At 38.8% G+C, this 18,880-nt stretch overlaps 1 non-coding gene across 1 annotated transcript; it reads left to right on the top strand.

Moving 5' to 3' along the window:
* Nucleotides 1-5,651: 5,651 nt before the first annotated feature.
* Nucleotides 5,652-5,756, top strand: LOC132228940 (U6 spliceosomal RNA). The gene has a single exon (XR_009451539.1). It is a non-coding gene; the product is annotated as a U6 spliceosomal RNA (small nuclear RNA).
* The last annotated feature ends 13,124 nt before the right edge of the window (nucleotides 5,757-18,880 follow it).

Raw genomic sequence — 18,880 nt, 5'->3', positions numbered from 1 at the left:
CCCGGATCAGGGTGGGGGGTCCCCACTGGGGTTCCTGGCCAGCCTGGGTGAGGGGATGATGGCTGTTTGCAGCTGGTCACACCCCCTTCAGGGTGGGGGTCCCCACTGGGGTGCCTGGCCAGTCTGGGTGAGGGGCTGAGGGCTGTTTTCAGGCTGGCGGGTGACTGAAGCTCCCAACCGCTCCTTTTTTTCTTTTTTCTTTTTCATTCTGGGCCAGCTTTAGATTTGAGGCTTGGCTCCAGCTCTTAGGCCTCTGCTGCTGAAAGCAGGTTTCTGGCCTTTGTTTACCTTCTGTATTTGAAACAATGTTGAGATCCTGCTAGCTGAAACCCAACAGGACTAAAGCAGGTTTCTGGGGTTTTGTTTAGCTTCTATATTTGTAACATAGTTGCTTAGAGTTGCAGCTCAGAGGCCGGCAAGGCAGGCGGGGAATGTTGGAGTCCTCCGTCACTGAAGCAAGCAAGCCTCATGTTCGCTTTAAGCTGCCTGGCTGCCAGCCGCCATCTTGGCTGGCAGTTAATTTGCATATTGTCCTGATTAGCCAATGGGAAGGGTAGCGGTTGTACGCTAATTACCATGTTTTTCTTTTATTAGATAGGATGAGTGTTGTGTGTTGAATGGTGACTCCTCCAAAAAGTATATGTCATGTGCTAATTTCTGGACCTCTAAATATTACCTTATATGGTAAAATAGTGACTATTACTTTGTATAGCAAAACACTGTGGTTGAGAATTTTTTAAAAAGAAGGCGATTATCCTTGGTTATTAAAATAAGTCCTAAATGACATTACAAGTAGAGAGAGGCAGAGGGAGATTATACATGCATATACACAGAAGAGAATGTGTAATGAAGAAGAAAAAGAGAGAGAGAGAGAGAGCCATGGGTCAAGGAAAGACGTCAACAATCATCTGTAAAAAGCAGTAGTGGATAATCTCCTAAAGCCTCCAGAAGAAGTGCAACCTTGCTGACACCTTGATTTCAAATTTCTGGTCTCTGGAACTGTGTGAGAATACATTTGTTTTTTAAATTATTCTGTTTATGGTAATTTGTTACAGAAGACACAGGAAAATAATACAGATTTTGTTACCAAAAGTAGTTCCAGAGAAATACAATTTTAAGGGTGAGTTTTCTGAATTGATTCTGGATTTTCTGAATATAGTTCTTAAATTTGATTACATTTAGAGACACAAATGACTATTTCCACTGCTAAAGAGGACATTGGTTTCCATGGTGAGATGCAGCATTAGAGACATGCAAAATATCATCATTGAGTTATCCTAATCATATACTAGTATATGGTTCTAGGCAACTATGTGTTCCATATTTTAGAACATTTTAGCTAAATTAACAAATATAATGAGAGTGGCTAGTTATCCCTAATGACACAGGAGAAAGAAAGGATGAAGACATCAAATTCCCAGTTCAAGCTCTGAATCAATTACCTGGACGCCTCTGTGTCTTCCCTGAAATCAATCCTATCTCCTGTAGCTAAAGGGATGACATTCTAAAACAAACAAGTAAACAAATACAGAGTTTCAAGCTGTGAATTGCTGGATCACAACATCATTGATTGGATAGGAATGGGATCCTGCAAAATAGAATTGGGACATATGGGAAGAGTCTGGTGAACCTGTGAACATTGAGCCCTGTTTGCCAGTAGAAACAGTACTTCTATGACTTCTGCCAGAGGAGGTTAACCCTGATTTTCCTGAAGAAACTCTAATGGCCTTCCTGGAGATAGTGGTCTTTGAAAACACTGCTGGTTCTTCTCCAGATCACCCCTATCACCTCTCCTTGCTTCTAGACCTATAACTATACTCAAGTCCCAGCAAGCCCAAAAGGATGAGGTAAAATGATTGTTATATAAGGAGCTATACTGCACACTAGTCTGTTTAGACAGAAATATGGGAAATATGAAAGGGAAAAATATAAAGTGAAGAGAATAATGATGGAAGTAATATGAAGTTGAATGTATTGATATGGACCAATTAAACCGAAGTTCTAGATTTAATTTTTCAGTTGAAGAATTAGAAAGAGTTCTGTTTAGTCGGTTGGCCTGAAACATGGTTCAAAAGGTAGCCTACATGAAATGGAAATACAAAACTTTCTTGACAGTATACAAAGAAAATATTGGAATACTTAGGAAAATTGGATTAAAGTGCATTATCACACTAGAATTGTTCACCCACCTCAGAAGGGTCCAGGAGACACACCTTCCACATTACTTTGAGAAATAATTTGCCAGGCAAGCCCCGGTATCCTGAAAGATCTCCTTGGTATCTCTCCTCTGCAGGCCAGAAATTACAGTGGGAACTGTTGCTATTGAATAGAGAGAGATTCTTAAATGCAATGGGGATAACTGGATCTCAGGATGGTAGGAGACAAGGGGCAGAACTCAATCACCAAATGCAAGGTGTATTTGGTTACCATAAGAACAGTGAAGTAAAGGCAGTGAACAGAGCATTTGAGAAAGATACAGGGGATCAATGAAATTCTTTATTTATGGAATGTAGCATAAGAGTACTAGGTTAAATTTGTAGAAATCTAATTTGAATCAGCAGAACAGGGAGCTAGTCCCTTCCAATTAATGCCCAAATGTGAACCTGTTTATAGAATAGGAACTCCTCAATTGAATGGGAGGCCAGCTTCCCTTAAGAAAGAATCCAGCTACACTTCCAAACATTTATAGTCTTTATCATTCTTCCAGTTTTTTTGAAAGAGGCATATGGCCTTTTACTAGGTTTACTATGGGTTGGGAAAAAGGAAATATTTGGATTTTTTGAGGGTTATTGGACATTTGCTATAAAGTGATACTAATTTCAGGAGATCCATAGTCACTATGGTTTATTACTCAGAGGAAGAGCTTATGGAGATCAAGTAGTCAATGGACTTGTAACTCAGGTCCATCTTACATTGGGTCCAGTGGGTTCCCAGGCATATCCTGTAAGTGATGTCATCTGTTCCAGAATGTATAGTTGGAATAGATTCACTTAGCAACTGGCAGAATCCACACATTGTTTAACTCACCTGTGGAATGAGGACTACTTTGGTATAAGAGACCACGTGGAAACCACTAGAACTGGCTCCACCTAGCATTAACAGTAAACCAAAAGCTATATTGCACTTATGGAAGTATTTCAGAAATTAGTGGCACCTTCAGGGAATTGAAATATTCAGGGGTACTGATTTCCACAACATCCCTACTCAACTTGCCTTATTTGTCCTGTGCAGAAAATAAATGCATCTTGGAGACTGACAGTGGATTTTTATAAATTAATCAAATGGTGACTCTAATCACAGCTGCTGTTCCAGATGTGATTTCATTGCTTCAGAAAATTAACATATCCCTTAGTATGCAGCTATTGATGTTGCAAATGTTTTCGTTTTGATGAGTGGTAATAAAGATCTAAAGAAAATTTTGTTCTCAGCTGGCAAAGCCAGCAACATACCTACTTTACTCTACCTCAGGAGTATCTACAGACCTATATTCTAATTTAGTCTGTAGGGACCTAATTGCCTTTCCCTTTCTGAAGACATTACACCAGTTTATTATATAGATAGCATGCTAATTAGAGCTAATGAGAAAAAAGTAGCCACTACTCTAGACTTATTATTAAGATATTTGCATTTTCACATCAGGGGTCCTATGGTGAAAGGCATCTCAAGATATATCTTTTAAGGTGAAGGATGCATTGTTGATCTGTGCCTGCTATAACGGAAACCATAAATGAGGGCAAATGTCTTGTGAGCTCCTTTGGATTTTGGCAGCAGCATATTCCTCGCTTGGGTGTGCTACTCTGGGCCATTTTCCAAGTGACCTGAAAGGCTACTAGTTTTGCTTGGGGTCTAGAACAAGATAAAGCTGTGTAGCAAGTCCAGGCTCCATGCTAGATGCTCTGCCTCTTCAGCCATCATCTCTAGCAGCAATTAAAGATCAAATTATTAGCATATATATATGGACTAACTTATTATGGCTGAAAAAAAATGTTTTCATGAGTCTGATAAAATATATATTTATATAAAAAATGTGTCATTTTTTTCTGGTAGAAGTAGTTGGGGTAGTTGGAAACAATTCAGGTTTCTATCACTAAAGAAACTAGGGAAGAAAATTTAAAGAATGCGCTATTAGAAGCATGAATGCAAAGAACCCTTAGAAGCACCAAGGGATCTTATAGAATACTAGAAGCCTTGTGCATGACATTCAAGCACTGGTGAGGGGGGGTGGTCCCTTAGCTCAGCCTGTGCCCTCTTGCAGTTCGGGAGCCCTCAGAGGATGTCTGCCTAAGCCAGCAGTCAGACATCCCTCTCACAGTCCTGGGCTCTCGCAGTCTGGGATCCCTCAATCCTTATCACCCTCCTGCAGTGGAGGTGGGAGAGGCTTCCGCCACTGCCACTGTACTTTCCAGCCTTGAGCCTGGCTTCTGGCTAAGTAGCACTTCCCCTGTGGGAGTGCACTGACCACCAGGGGCAGCTCCTGCATTGAGCATCTGTCCCCTGGTGGTCAGTGCACATCAGAGCGACCAGTCGTTCCACCATTTGGCCAATTTGCATATTAGGGTTTTATTATATAGGGTACGGTTGAGAGTAATAGATAAGAAATATAATGAGTCTGTAAATCAAAAATGCATGAAAGACTAAGGAACATTATGTATTGTAGAATTGTGTATATATCTAAGGACATATGCCAAACACATTTGGAGGGTGGTAGGATTGAGGACTGTGGCTGAAGGGGAAATAAGACAAATTAAAATAAAATAAATTATAATTGATGATTAAAAGCAAGTAGTATGAAATAATCTGAAAGATTGATCAAGTTAAATTCTATATCTGAGCATAAATAAACAGGGAGAGGGAGATGGCAAGAGAAATAAACTACTGTTAGGAATTTAAAAATTGATAGCATATTTATATATTTTAAAATTTATATTAAAATTATTTTAATGCAAATCATTTATCCAACAACGCATTTAGAGATATTTGTCATAAGAGACTAAGACTGTGGACAAAGTTGCATTATATTAACACTCATCAGCACATTATTCACAAAATGGAAAGATTAAGAAACATAAGCATACACTAATATGGGATTATATAATTATGGGAATGGTTACATAAAATATAAAAAGCTTTTAAAAGTGAAGTTTACAAATTATGTTGTAGAGATACTGACAGAAAAAAATTATATTAAAACAGGTTATAAAATAAGATATGCAGAATATATATATATATATATACACATACATAGAGAAGGACTGAATATATAAAAGTAAAATTCAGTGTTTTTGAATTCTGGAGATGTATGTGTCCTTACTTGTGAAGCAAAATAGTATAAAAATAGAATACAGTTGGCCCTCTGCATCTGCAGGTCCACATAGATAATCCATCTATGGATGAAAAATATTTGAAAAATATTTTCCAGAAAGTTGATCCCAAAACAATACAGGGAAATAGCTACTTACCTAGCATTTACATTGTATTAGGCATCATAAGTAATCTTGGAGATGATTTAAAGTATATGAGGTGAGTAATGTGCATACATTATATGCAAATCATTTTTATAGGGGACTTGAGCATCCACGGACTTTAGTATCTTAAGGATTTCTGGAATCAATTCCACATGGACACTGAGGGAAGACTATAATTTGAGAACTGTATTCACGCTGTCAGTACATATACCAAAATTGGAAAGATACAGAGAAAATGAGCGTGATCCCTATGCAAGGATGACATGAACTGGTGAAGCATTCCATATTTTAAAAATCCTATATAATAAAGATGTACTATGCAAATGGCCATTACATAAGGACTGACTGTGTAACGACGGGATCATGGATCAGCAGGAGGGTGGGACAACAAGCTACAAGAGGCAGCAGAGAGCTACAGGAGGGGGCAGGTCAGCAAGCTATGAGGCGGGGGAGAGGGGGAGGGAGGATGAGGGGAGCTACAGGAGGGCAGCAACGAGGTACTGGTGCACGGATTTGTGAACAGAGTTACTAGTATAATGATAATTTGAGAGTGATTAAGGCTGGAATCTGAGATAAACCAACCTGCTTGTAGAATTGATTGGCCTCCTTCAGAATATTCTTTTTACCAGATCACAGTGTCCAAAGGTATTATTTGCTGATAAAGATGTAAAAATGTATGAGTTTTCAGTGTAGTAAAGGAAGTCACCTTTCGATAAATTTTATAAAATATGCTTAGGTAGAAGTACCTAGCCAGTTCTTGAGCATCTTTGGAAAACTTTGTGTCCTTGAGTGAGAGAGCTTAAAAAGGCAGTCAGGTATACCTCACACAAATGAACTGCAGCTTGCAAATTAGAGGTAAAGAAATAGTCCTCTGAAATAAGAATGAGCACATAGAGTGTGCTGACTATAACAAACTGAGGCTGCAAGGCCACTCAGGAACATCAGACATCCAGTCTGTGGCAAAGGCTCATACTGAGGTTTGTTTCACAATGAAGAATATGTTTCACAATGAAGAATATTGAGATGTTATAAATACAGAACTAAAAGGCATTGGTAAACATTTCTGAGAAAGGTGATTACTCAAATAATAGCCTATGGTATTATGTATCTAGAAAAAGTCCCAAACATATGAGAATCTATGAGTAAAGCAATCAAAGAACAGAAAAGCTAATATACCATTTCATTTTTCAATAGGTTAACTGAATGAAAGAATAACTTACCAAGGAGACTCATCTAAAAGGAACACACATCAGAGTGATTTTTCTTAAAAGAAACAATATGAAACCTGTTTTTGTATTTTCGAAGAATAAAAGCCTGAAATTTGATTTGGGCTATGCTTTGTATACTGCATTCAAGTGGAGGCAATGTTTTTTGTTTGGTTAGTTGGTTTTTGTTTTTGTATATTTTATTTTTAGTTAACAGTCATGTTGGTGCAGTACTGCAAAACTAAAGCCCATGCATCTGTCTGCCTCCAAAGCCATAATCCTTCAGAAGTCCCCATAAAACTCATCTTCTCGAGTGAACCTTAATTCACTTGCTAGTCCCTCAAGGGTATTAACAAATTAAAATATATCTGCATGTACATAGTTATTATGTTATTTTGTTCTAAATGTGGTCTGCTTTGAGGTTTTTTAAGACTTTCATTTCATTAACTTTTTAAATAAAATCTTTCAGTGTTTCAAGATTATTTGTTTTGCTATAATATACATAGCACAACCTCAAAACATACTAATTCTAATCTATATATATATATATATAAAAGCCTAAGCAACCTTTACAACAGAAGAATCAGAATGACCAGAACAACCAGTTGACCAGTCACTATGATGTGCACTGACCATCAGGGGGCAAACACTTAATTCAGGAGCTGCCCCCTGGTGGTCAGTGTGCTCTCACAGGGGGAGCACCACTCAGCCAGAAGCTGGGCTCATGGCTGGCAAGCACAGCTGTGACGGTGGGAGCCTCTCCTGACTCTGCGGCAGCACTACTGAGCAGTGGCAGCAGCACAGCAGGCCAGGGTGAGTGCGAGCAGCACGGCACCCAGCCCCAGTTCTGTTTCCTCCCTGGCCACCTGCTCCTTAGTGCACTGCTACATCCCTCTCACAATCCGGCAGGACGCCTCAGGAGCCTAAACCAGCAGTTGGACAATCCCCCAAGGGGTCCCGGATTGAGAGAGGGCACAGGCCAGGCTGAGGGACCCCACCCGTGCATGAATCCGTGCACTGGGCCTCTAGTAATAATATAAGATTCATGCATTGCATTTATGCCAGCTTGAAGATCACACTCAAGTACTTTGATTTCAGAGATTTTCTTGGCACTTAATTTAAAGTTACGGCATCGGTCTTCCAAATCTGACATTTGCATGATTGGTGGATTGCACTGCAATTTATTAACCTTTATCTTGTTTTTGTGCTCACTGGTTCATCAGATGCCACACTGTCAAAAAGGAAGAGCATTAACAATTTTTCTACTTCTCTGTCAATTAGTGTGTCTGTGCTAGAGCATTGCTGATCATGCATAAATATTTCTTAGCTTGGCTGTAGCCTTAAACTCTATAATCTTTATAAAGTTCAGGGAGCTATCTGTCTTTGAATAATCTTGTGGATTTATATAGTATTAACCCCAAGAGCTACATTCCAGCCCCATGGTAACTACTCATACTCTCGTATTTCTTTGCCAAAACTGCAATGGCTCTCTTTAAAACAACTATTACTTTCAATATTCTTTGAGGGTCTGTCTGTCAAGACGGACTCGGTTTTCATTTCTGGCTTTAAGGATAACCCATCACCAACCCACTATTACATTCTGCTAGTATAAATTTAATAATTATAAATAAATGGTCAGGGAATGACACATTTATTTTTAAATGGAATGTTAGGAGTATTCTGGATCACTGAGAATCTCGGCCCTGGTTTCTACTTCCTGATTTCTACTTCATTTAAGATTTTCATTTAGCTTGAAATTTAGTTTAGAAATATTATTCTTGTTTTCTCTATTTAAATATAAACATACTGGTTATATTTTTCTCAAAAAAAAATTTTGTAATCCTCTCCTTGAACTAAGGTTTGTTCATCTCATTTTTCTATGAATATCCTTATACTCAATAGTTGCATGCTCTTGCAAAACAAACAAGCAAATCATTCCAGAACAATGAGGGGCTTCCAGGCTATAGTGAGTACCTTAGATTCCCAATGATCTAAAGGTGGGGTTATCCCATTTCTTTGTCCCTTTGCCTTTCTATACAAGAGTCCTGTAAGCAGTATGTCAGGATATTGTGTTTCAATGTAAAAGAAAACCTGAATTAGATTCATTAAACCACAATATTTTATAACATTTGCTTCTCAAAATTTGAAGAGAGATAGCGCTAGGATTCATTTAGTTACTTGAAAATATTAGAAATCTGGGTTGACAATTCTGCAATTCATTTTTCTCTTTTCATCATGTTATAAGAATTATGCAAACCTCTAAATATCATGTCCTCATGTGATAATGTCCCAAGTGGGAAGGAAGAGAAACTCTTTTCCCATAAGATTATTAAATCAGGAAATAAAATTCTTCTCTGAAAATATTTTTATTGGCCAAAATTGGGTCATATAGACACCCGAATCCAATCACTGGCAAATAAATATCATGGAATAATCACTATTAGCTTTGAACAATAATGATTCAAACCTCAGAGCTGTTGTATGAGTACACTACTCTTTTGAGTTCACCCTTGGATACCTAAATTTAAATGAAATTGGTTTTCCAAAACAGCTAGGAACAAAGGGGAATAGATGTTTTATGGATAACCAATATTGGTCACTATAGACACTTTGTTCTGTATTTGAAAATTATCTATTTGAAGGCTTTTGCTAACTCCCTTAGAATAGAATTAAAAGTGCTAACCATAGAAACAAAAATAATTAAGTGGCATACATAAAATACCTATATACACATGATCATAAGAATATAAATGTGTATGTGTGTATACATATGTACATACATATATATGTATATGCATGTATAAATGAATAAATGTTATCTTCATTAACCTCTACATATGTTTATACTAGAGGCCCAGTGCATGAAATTCATGCACTTGGGAGGGAGGGGTCCCTCAACCCAGCCTGTACCCTCTCATAGTATGGGAGCCCTGTGATCGATTGCCCCAAAGAGGTAGGCCCCACCTACCTGCCACAGCCTGCGGCCTGTGTCCTAGGCCTCCTTCTGCAAGGTGATCATGGGGCAATGGCCAGGCACCCTGACAATCACATCGCACCTGCCTTGACTGGTCTGAGGCCAGTGGGTATCATAGCATGGTTGTCCTGATGGTCTTTCTGCTGTTCGGGGTTCAGTTGATTTGCATATTACGCTTTTCTTATTATAGATATGTGCATATAAAAACATATTTAATACATACATATATTCATAAGTGTGTACACATGTATAAGTTGTGCTATTTCCTCTCCTATGTGACTATTTCATATAATAATACCATATTACATCCTTTTCATTAACAAGTTTTGCTGATAACTTGATATTTTTTTGCCCATGCAAGCTAAAATTGACAAAAATGTTTATATATTTATAATGTAGAATGTGATATTTTGATACACTCAAATATTATTGAATAACTAGTGGCCCACTGCACAAATTTGTGCACATTGAAAGGTAATTAATTAGAAGAAATATTTTAATATTGCTATTTGCCCTTTCTCTATAATAGAAGTGTCAAGAAAATTCACAATCAACAATGACAAACGGAAACCCATGTGTGCGATTGGTGCCAGTGAGAGCTTTACATATATATATATATATATAAGCTTGCTTAATTAGACCTGCTTTCTGATGTAGCTAAACTTTTTCCAGCCCAATGAAGCACCCCAACTTCTCTTTCAGGTAATTGTCAGCAACACAGCAATAAATATCAACATAAAGCAGATTATTATTGTAGATCACACAGGGAGAACAAAGGGTAAAAAATTTTGACTATATTCTGTGCAGTGAGAAAACCTAATGTCATTATCAAGGTCCCCCATTTCTTACTTCTTTTCAGTCGGGTCAAGTTTCTAAGCTTTCTAAATCTCCATTTTCTGGATAATGAAAAGAAAATAGGAGTCCACTGAGTCTCCTATCTGCCTAGTCTGGGACTTCTGTGAGGATCAAATGAGATGAGTGAGGCAGGGGAAAACGCTTCACAGACATTTGGTTACAGTGTGAAATGTTTGCACCTGGCTATAAAGCAAGTCGGGTTCCTGGGCTGAAGAAACTCCAAGGAGGCTGGTCGCTAAGAGAGGAAGCCGGGCGTTGCTATGTGATTTCAATACTCGGTGCCCACAGTGATCATTTGGGCTGGGCTGGGCTGTGGGCCGCATTTTGCGCCATGGGGTCTCGGCAGCATTGGCTGCTATTTGTTGGGCTGTCACCCCGGGATGGTGACAGGGCCTGTGTCCCACCTGGGGGAAGCCGAGTGTTGCTTTGTGAATGCCAGGTGTGCAGTGCTGTTTCTCTGTAAATGGCCAGTGCGCGTCACAGCAGCTCCTGCATTGAGCATCTGCCCCTTGGTGCTCAGTGAGTGTCATAGCAGCCGTTCAGATAGTCGGACACTTAGCACATTAGTTTTTTATATATAGAGATTACCACAATAAAACTAATTAGCCTACCCACCACCTCACATACTTATCATTCTTTTGTGTATATGGTATCTATTCTTTTAACAAATTTTAGGTATATAATATAGTATTATTAACTACTAGAGGCCCAGCACATGAAATTGTGCAGGTAGGATCTCTAAAGCCTAACCTTCTCAGATCAGCACCATCTTCTGCCCGTTTGCCAGTCCCCAGGCCAAATGCCACCTCTGCTGCAAGGCTGTCAGACCGTTGGGATCACAAGCTCGTCCCCTGCTGCTCAGGGGCTCAGGCCTGTGGGAAAGCAGGCGACGGTGACTTCACCTCCATGCTCATGCGCCAGGCCAGCCGCTGATGGAACACGCTGCCCACCGCTGCCACCACCGCCACTGCTGCTGCTAGGGCTTGAGGCACCTACAGAAGCTGCAGGGTGCGCCTGCGTCCTACCCGCCCTGACGTGAGCGGCTCAGAGCGGGCAGCGCATTCCATCAGCGGCTGGCCAGCGTCCGCTCATAGAGGTGAAGTAGCCAGCACCTGCCTTCCTGCAGGCCTGAGCCCCTGAGCAGCCGGGGATGAGCTGGTAATCCCAGTGGCCTGACAGCCAGCCCGGTCCTCCCGCCACCCACCCTGATTTCCCCATTCACCATCACTGATCCATCAAAGCCTGCAGGCTGGGAGCAGGGACTAAGAAGTTAGCTGTTCAGCCTGTGCGCCAGTCCCCAGCCCCGCCGCCCCCCCCCCCGCCCCCCTCGCTTGTGGGCTGGGGATGGAGAGAGGGACCCAGAGGTGCTCAATACACCTCATGGTGACCGGTCTTTGGTCATCACGGTCATCACAGACACTGGACTTTTATATATATAGATAATCACCATGCTGTACATTAGATCCCCAGAAGTTATTCATACTACTTAACTAAAATACTTGGTATCCTTTTAATTGAGAAAAATAATCAGAAGAAAGCTTCTAGAATTTTCCATTTACTTTCATGTGTTTGTGTCCATACACTCTACTCCTCACCTATTTGTATGAATAAAGTATCCATTATCCAAGCTGAGGCGAACTTCACTACTTTGCACTTGACCTGTCTTTTCTGATCTACTCTCCCATTCTTCAGCCCTTATCCACATTTCACTTACTAATGAGCCTTTCCTGGCCACTATATTAAATATTTCACCATTTTCCATTCATACTCTATTTTTCTGTCTTATTATTTTTTCTAAGTATTTATTGCCATCCAAAATTCTATGTTTTAGTATTCCCAGTACCTATAAGATTGCTTGACACATTTTATAAACATTATCAGTGCCTGTTGAATAAAAATTAACAAAGAAGGATTTATCCTATCACCCTTGCTCAAAATTTTGAGATTATGATTAGCTTATGCAAAATGGACCAGTTAATTCTCAGGTCATGATGTTCAGAAATAATGTAAGATTTCTTCTTACAATTCTGATATTGGTCAGTAAGTTTCTAACTAAATTTAAGAATTTTTGCAATAGTTTTATTTTTGTTCCCCCTCCTCATTTTATTTATGATTTTAGAGCTATCACCATCCTTTTAAAAGAAAAATACATTTTGCTATAATTGTTTTCTAAAGTCTCCATTCATGAAAAATTTAAAATTTTACACAAAATTTCTAATTTTTAAATCAAGAACAATATCTGGGTCTAATTTGAAATGTCCAGCTTTATTTCCCACTAGTTTTCTCCTGTAACCATACATTTGTACCAAAGAAACTACTACCCATTTGTTACACATTTAAAAATACATTTCTTACTGTTCCCCAAAACCAGATTTGGTTGATTTTATTATATCTACATCAATTTAATCTCTTTCCATTAGTTATTTTTTCTCTTAATATATTTCCTTTGACAAATTGTTTTTTGAAATTCAAAGATTGGAATCTATTTCATATACATGCATTTGGAGCCCTTTATCTTCACACTCATTACTAGCTATTGTAAACTTTTTAATCTCTGTGTAAGAACAGGGATTATATCTCTAGGTTTGTGTATCCATGCTTATATACATACATAAATACATGTACAAATAGATATATTTTGTATATACTTATTGAGGAATTGTAAATTTGTATGACTGCACAATCCATTTTGTTGGCCAGCAAAGAAGGATTTATCCTATCACCCTCACTCAACATTATTAATCTCTTTAAGAAATGTATTCTATTTTCTAACTTTGCAAATTTTAAATCTAAAGGAAACTCATTTTATATTATGAATTTGAATAACATTTATTTTAAACATATTACTTAATTATAATAAAGAAAAATGAAGTCACAGGTTAAATTGTTATTTTAATAGCATCCACCAAAATTGAGTATTATTCAAATATAACATTCTTACTAATTTTTGAAACTGAAATAGATAATGAAAAGATATATGCTCCTGTTATTAATGCTCCAGTTACTGAAGTGCAACATTTTAATGAAAGTCTTCTTAGGAAACTTTATGTAAAATAATGGTTATACTCATGGAAAATGTGTGAAATATATTTAATGCATTAAGTAGTTAAATCCAGTCTATTGTCAATAATATGTTTTTTTAAATAAAAAAACAAACTGCAAAATACATTACACACAGTTGAAAAGTTTTTAACTTCCACTTGTTTGAGTAATTATTTCTAAAATATATATCATACTTTTAACATAAAATTACTTTATAAACTCCATTAAATTAAAACATTTTCTTATGTTTTCAATACTCTTAATTTTAACAGAAATATTATTTTTCCAAACAATGCCATTATTATCAGAAAACTTCTAATAAAATTTTCCACACAATTCCATTATCCATCTTCATTGGCCATGCTACCAACAATTTCTAGGCACAAACTTTCCCTTATTTTGTTCCCCTTCTTCCTCCTTCCCTCCCTCCCTCCCTCCCTTCCTCCCTCCCTCCCTCCCTCCCTCCCTCCCTCCCTCCCTCCCTCCCTCTCTCCCTTCCTTCCTTCCTTCCTTCCTTCCTTCCTTCCTTCCTTCCTTCCTTCCTTCCTTCCTTTCTTCCTCCTTCCCTCCTTCCCTCCCTCCCTCCCTCCCTCCCTCCCTCCCTCCCTCCCTCCCTCTCTCCCTTCCTTCTTTCCTTCCTTCCTTCCTTCCTTCCTTCCTTCCTTTCTTCCTCCTTCCCTCCCTCCCTCCCTCCCCCCCACCCTCCCTCCCTCCCTCCCTCTCTCCCTCCCTCCCTCCCTCCCTTCCTCTCTTCCTTCTACAAAAACTAAGTGGACTAGACTTGTAGCCATCCAGCCCCTTCTAATTACTTTGCATCCTGCTCCCACGCTTACCCCTCAATTGTCATAATAAATGTAACTCAAAGGGCAGAATACCAAGGTCTTTTTTAATTCCTTGTGTAAAAGTAAAAGTAAAGCTGAAATATGAAGAAGGATTAGGAATTAACTGGGTGAAGAGGAAATAGCACTCTATGAACAGAAATAAAAAATGAAAGAAGAGTGTGGCAGAAAAGCATGTAATGCTTTATGGAATTGAAAAACAGTTGAGGATGAATGAGCCAAAGAGAATAAGGAGAGTATGGTACAAAATAAAATGAGAAAAAAAGTCAAGGTCAACCCATGTGTGAGAGCTGCTGGTGAATGTTAGAATGTTAGACCTAATCCTCAAGTAAATGAAGAGGAATTGAATGTCTTTATTGTTTTTTAATCTTTACTGTTGAGCGTATTACAGATGTCTCCCTTTTTCCCCCCATCAACTCCCTCCACCCAGTTCCTGCCCTGCCCCAAGCCTTCACTACCTTATCGTCTCTGTCCATAAGTAATGCATATCTAATCTAATAATAGACAAACATAGTAATTGACCATACCTTGGCTACGCCTCCGATTAGCTAATCAGCGCAATATGCAAATTAACCACCAACAAAGATGGCGGTTAATTTGCATACGTAGGTTCCAAGCTGTGGAGTGAGGACTGATGTTTCTGGGGCAGCCGGAGTAGTGAGGCCTGACGTTTCCCGGGCCAGTGGAGCAGTGAGGCCTCACGGCCCTGCGGCCAGCAGAGCAGCAAGACCTCACGTCCCCGGGGTTGGCGGAGCAGTGAGGCCTGACGTTTCCTGGGCCGGCTCTGGCCAGAACTCGGCCAGAGCGAAGGCCTGGGCCCTGGGTGCCAGAGGCAAACCAGTGCCAACAGCCAGGGGAAAGGAAGGTCTATTACACGAATCTCTTCATGCAACAGGCCTCTAGTCTTATATAAAAAAAAGGCTAATATGCAAATTGACCAAATGGCGAAAGGACTGGTCACAATGATGCACACTGACCACCAGGGGGCAAACACTCAATGCAGGAGCTGCCCCCTGGTGAACAGTGCACTCCCACAGGGAGAGTGCCACTCAGCCAGAAACTGGGCTCATAGCTGGAAAGTTCAGCAGTGGTGGCAGGAGCCTCTCTCACTACCATAGCAGCACTAAGCATGTTCTACTGCCAGCTTAGCCTCTGCAGGGAGTGGGCCTGAGGTGTCAGTTGGACATCTCCCAAGGGCTCCCAGACTGCGAGAGGGTGCAGGCTGGGCTGAGGGACCCCCCAGAGTGCATGAATTTCTTGCACCAGGCCTCTAGTATACATATAAATTCTTTGGTTAGCAAGAGAGTGAGGGATGAACATTCAGCTACTAGCCCAAAGAGCAACTTTGTGCAGATTACCAAAAAAGGTCCTTTCATCAAGACACTTAATTGCCATCTGCTAAAAAAATGTCAAGTACCTATTACTTTATAAGTATATAAAACTACTGAGTGAAGACTGTCCCCTAAGGCTGTTTACAGCACAACCTGTGCAACTATAACCCGCAGTCTGAGTGACTGGAGAAGACCTTGTGAAAAAAGCATTATACATAAGTGAGAAGAGTACATTAGCTAAGGCTAGAACAGAAGCAGAAAGATGATTGGGAGTTGATTAACAAGATAGTGCATGAACAATGGTGCATAAATAAGAATAACTAAGATTTGGGTTTAATATTAGAAATAAAAAAACGATGTAACATAATTAGAAGGTAAGATTAACAGAACAATGTTATAGGTCAGATATGAGAATGATAAGGAAAGGGTATTGTCCTGGATGGTCCCTCGATTTCTGTCTCATTTAAGGGCATGTATCCATTATAACAATAAACACTGAGAAAGAATTGGCTCTGGGGAATAAATAGGAAAGATAATTAGTTTAGTTTTTGACATGTTAGTTTGGAAAGGTTTTGAAAGTCAAATGGTGAGATCAAGAGGACAGTGGATATAAATTTAAAGCTCAAGGAAGAAATCTCAGCTGAAGATAAAATTGCAAATCCTTGACTTACATGTGGAAATTAGAGCTGTATGCTCAGAAGAGACTGATGGAGAGAGAGTAGGGGCAGATAAAGAGTTAATGTTAGCAATTGGGGGTTGTGAAGAGAATAATTATTCCTTGAGTGTAATAGCGAATAACCATAAAAAAAGAGGAAATGTCACCAAGTCCACAGAGATAAGTTTAAAGAAGGAAGGAGTGGTCAACTGTTTTTGATTCTACTGAGACATCACATGAAATAGAAAGTTTAAAAAAGCTTTTTTGGTTAACTTTTTCAAGGACCATTTTAATTAGAGAGAAATGAATTGATCTAGTTGGAAGTAAATTAGCAAGTGTGTGTGTAAGAAATGGAGGCAGCAAGTACAGAGTATTCTTGAAATGTGGTTGAAAAGACCTACATAGAAATCAGAAATGAATGAGAAAGAGTATAACAATAATCTGTCTTTTTATTTCATTAGCTTATGTTTTCTGCATGCTTATTTATTTTATAAATTTATCTTTATTGCTGAAAGTATTATAGACGTCCCCATTTCTTCCCCCATGGGTTATGAAGATTATTTGTATTTAATGTGAGATTCTCCAGCATATTTATTTATTTATTTTATTTATTTATTTTTTTAATATATTTTATTGATTTTTTGCAGAGAGGAAGGGAGAGGGATAGAGAGGAAGGTCGATGAGAGAGAAACATCTATCAGCTGCCTCCTGCACACTCCCCACTGGGCATGTGCCTGCAACCAAGGTACATGCCCTTGACTGGAATAGAACCCGGGACTCTTGAGTCCGCAGGCCGACACTCTATCCACTGAGCCAAACCAGTTAGGGCTCTGCAGCATATTTAAAAGAATAATGTTAACAACTGTTCTGAACCTTAGTGAGCCTTGTATTCAATTCTTACATATTAGATAACACTATACTTACTTTAGGAAGGAAGATATATTAAGTTTATCAAAATCAGAAGGAAATATCAGACAAGTAGTATTACATTTTATCTTTTAAAAATAGTTAATATTTTAGGAGTGAGCGGGGGGAAATAAAGCTAAGGGGCAAGTTTTTAATAGGATATTTGGAGGCACACGACAACTGCTCTAGTTGCAGTTTCTTTTTCTGTAGTCATGAGATATAAGATCTGGAAAATAAAATGAACTTCACTAGTTCAAAGTTTTAAATGCCAAGCTCAAGATCTATGGAATAGAAGGGAGAATAGTGAGGCCAGAACATGAAATATGGGGCTGATGAAAAGATTCCTGTAGTTCACACAGCTGTCAAAGTCATCATAATGAAACCTCACAAATGGGTATACTTCTCAGTGAGGCAAAGGTGCTCAGAAGCTGCCAGATCTCTGTTCACCTGATGGTGTCACTGCTTTTGTAAATGTCAATAAACACTTTTGTGAAGCTTTTGATGCTTTTCCTGGGGGTGCAGCCAAAATTATTCAAACAACTCTTGAAAATGTATATCCACACAGAAATTATTCTAGGCTGAAACATGCTAAATTTGAGAATGTATGCAGACTCCTGCACATTAATCTACAAATTTAAATTAAAAAAATTATAGCTGTCAGTTTTCTTTAAATATTTTCAAAGTATTGTATGTTTATTATGGGAAAATTTTAAATAATATTTTAAAATCAGCATGCAGTAATCCTAAAATAAGTGAACCAAAGGAATGTATATTCCCACTTAACTCTCCTCCTGCCTTTATCACTTCTGCTGGTATTCAACTTCAGATAAACCCAGAAGGAAGCCTTAGGATAAAGGAACCCTGATCATTTGGAGGGCACGTAGAAAAGGGTGCATCTGAAAAGGAAAGTGAAAGATACCCAGTTGAGGGACATTGCTGTCACACCCTCACGTGGCTTGCTACATTTCTCCTACTCCCACAGTTAAGTATGAGTTTCAAGACAGTTCTAAGATAAGAGTTCTCTATCATGTAATTTACTAGTCCATTATTAATCAACTGATTTTTAATTAACCAGGATTAGATGTTGTTTGCTCAATTTTGTTTGGGTTTACTCATTTATTTATATGTTTTATGAGGGCAATTTTAGGCCAAGCCCTCAGCAGGTGCCCATTAGAAGTTAATTCAGAATTGGTTTTTGCCTCCTATCAAACTTAATGAAATTTGGTGATACAGACAATATAAGGTAAGAAATCAAGTCTATAAATAAAAGGTTCCAAAATTTAAAGCATTTCAAAGAAAACAAATAATGTTGAAACAAATAATGATTTGGATGGAAGATGAAGGAGAGTATATAGGGAGTGCACTTTAATATGATGCCCATGGAAGTTATTATTAAAGAGCATATTTAAGCTGAGACTTATAATGTGATTTATCAACAATGATGACAATAACAACAAAAAAGCCAGGACAAGATCTGAGGAATATCACTTGAGAAATATTATTCCAAAGACTCACAGATGGGGAAAGATTTAAGGGTGCATGCATCCTGGGAAGTGAAAGGCCTGAGAAGTTAGGGTCTTATGTAACAAGCCAAGAAAAGAGGAGTTG

Source organism: Myotis daubentonii, chromosome 2, assembly GCF_963259705.1.
Source record: "Myotis daubentonii chromosome 2, mMyoDau2.1, whole genome shotgun sequence".
In the NCBI taxonomy this organism is placed as follows: domain Eukaryota; kingdom Metazoa; phylum Chordata; class Mammalia; order Chiroptera; family Vespertilionidae; genus Myotis; species Myotis daubentonii.
Note: the sequence above shows the minus strand (reverse complement) of the source record. Positions and strands in the feature narration are given on the sequence as shown.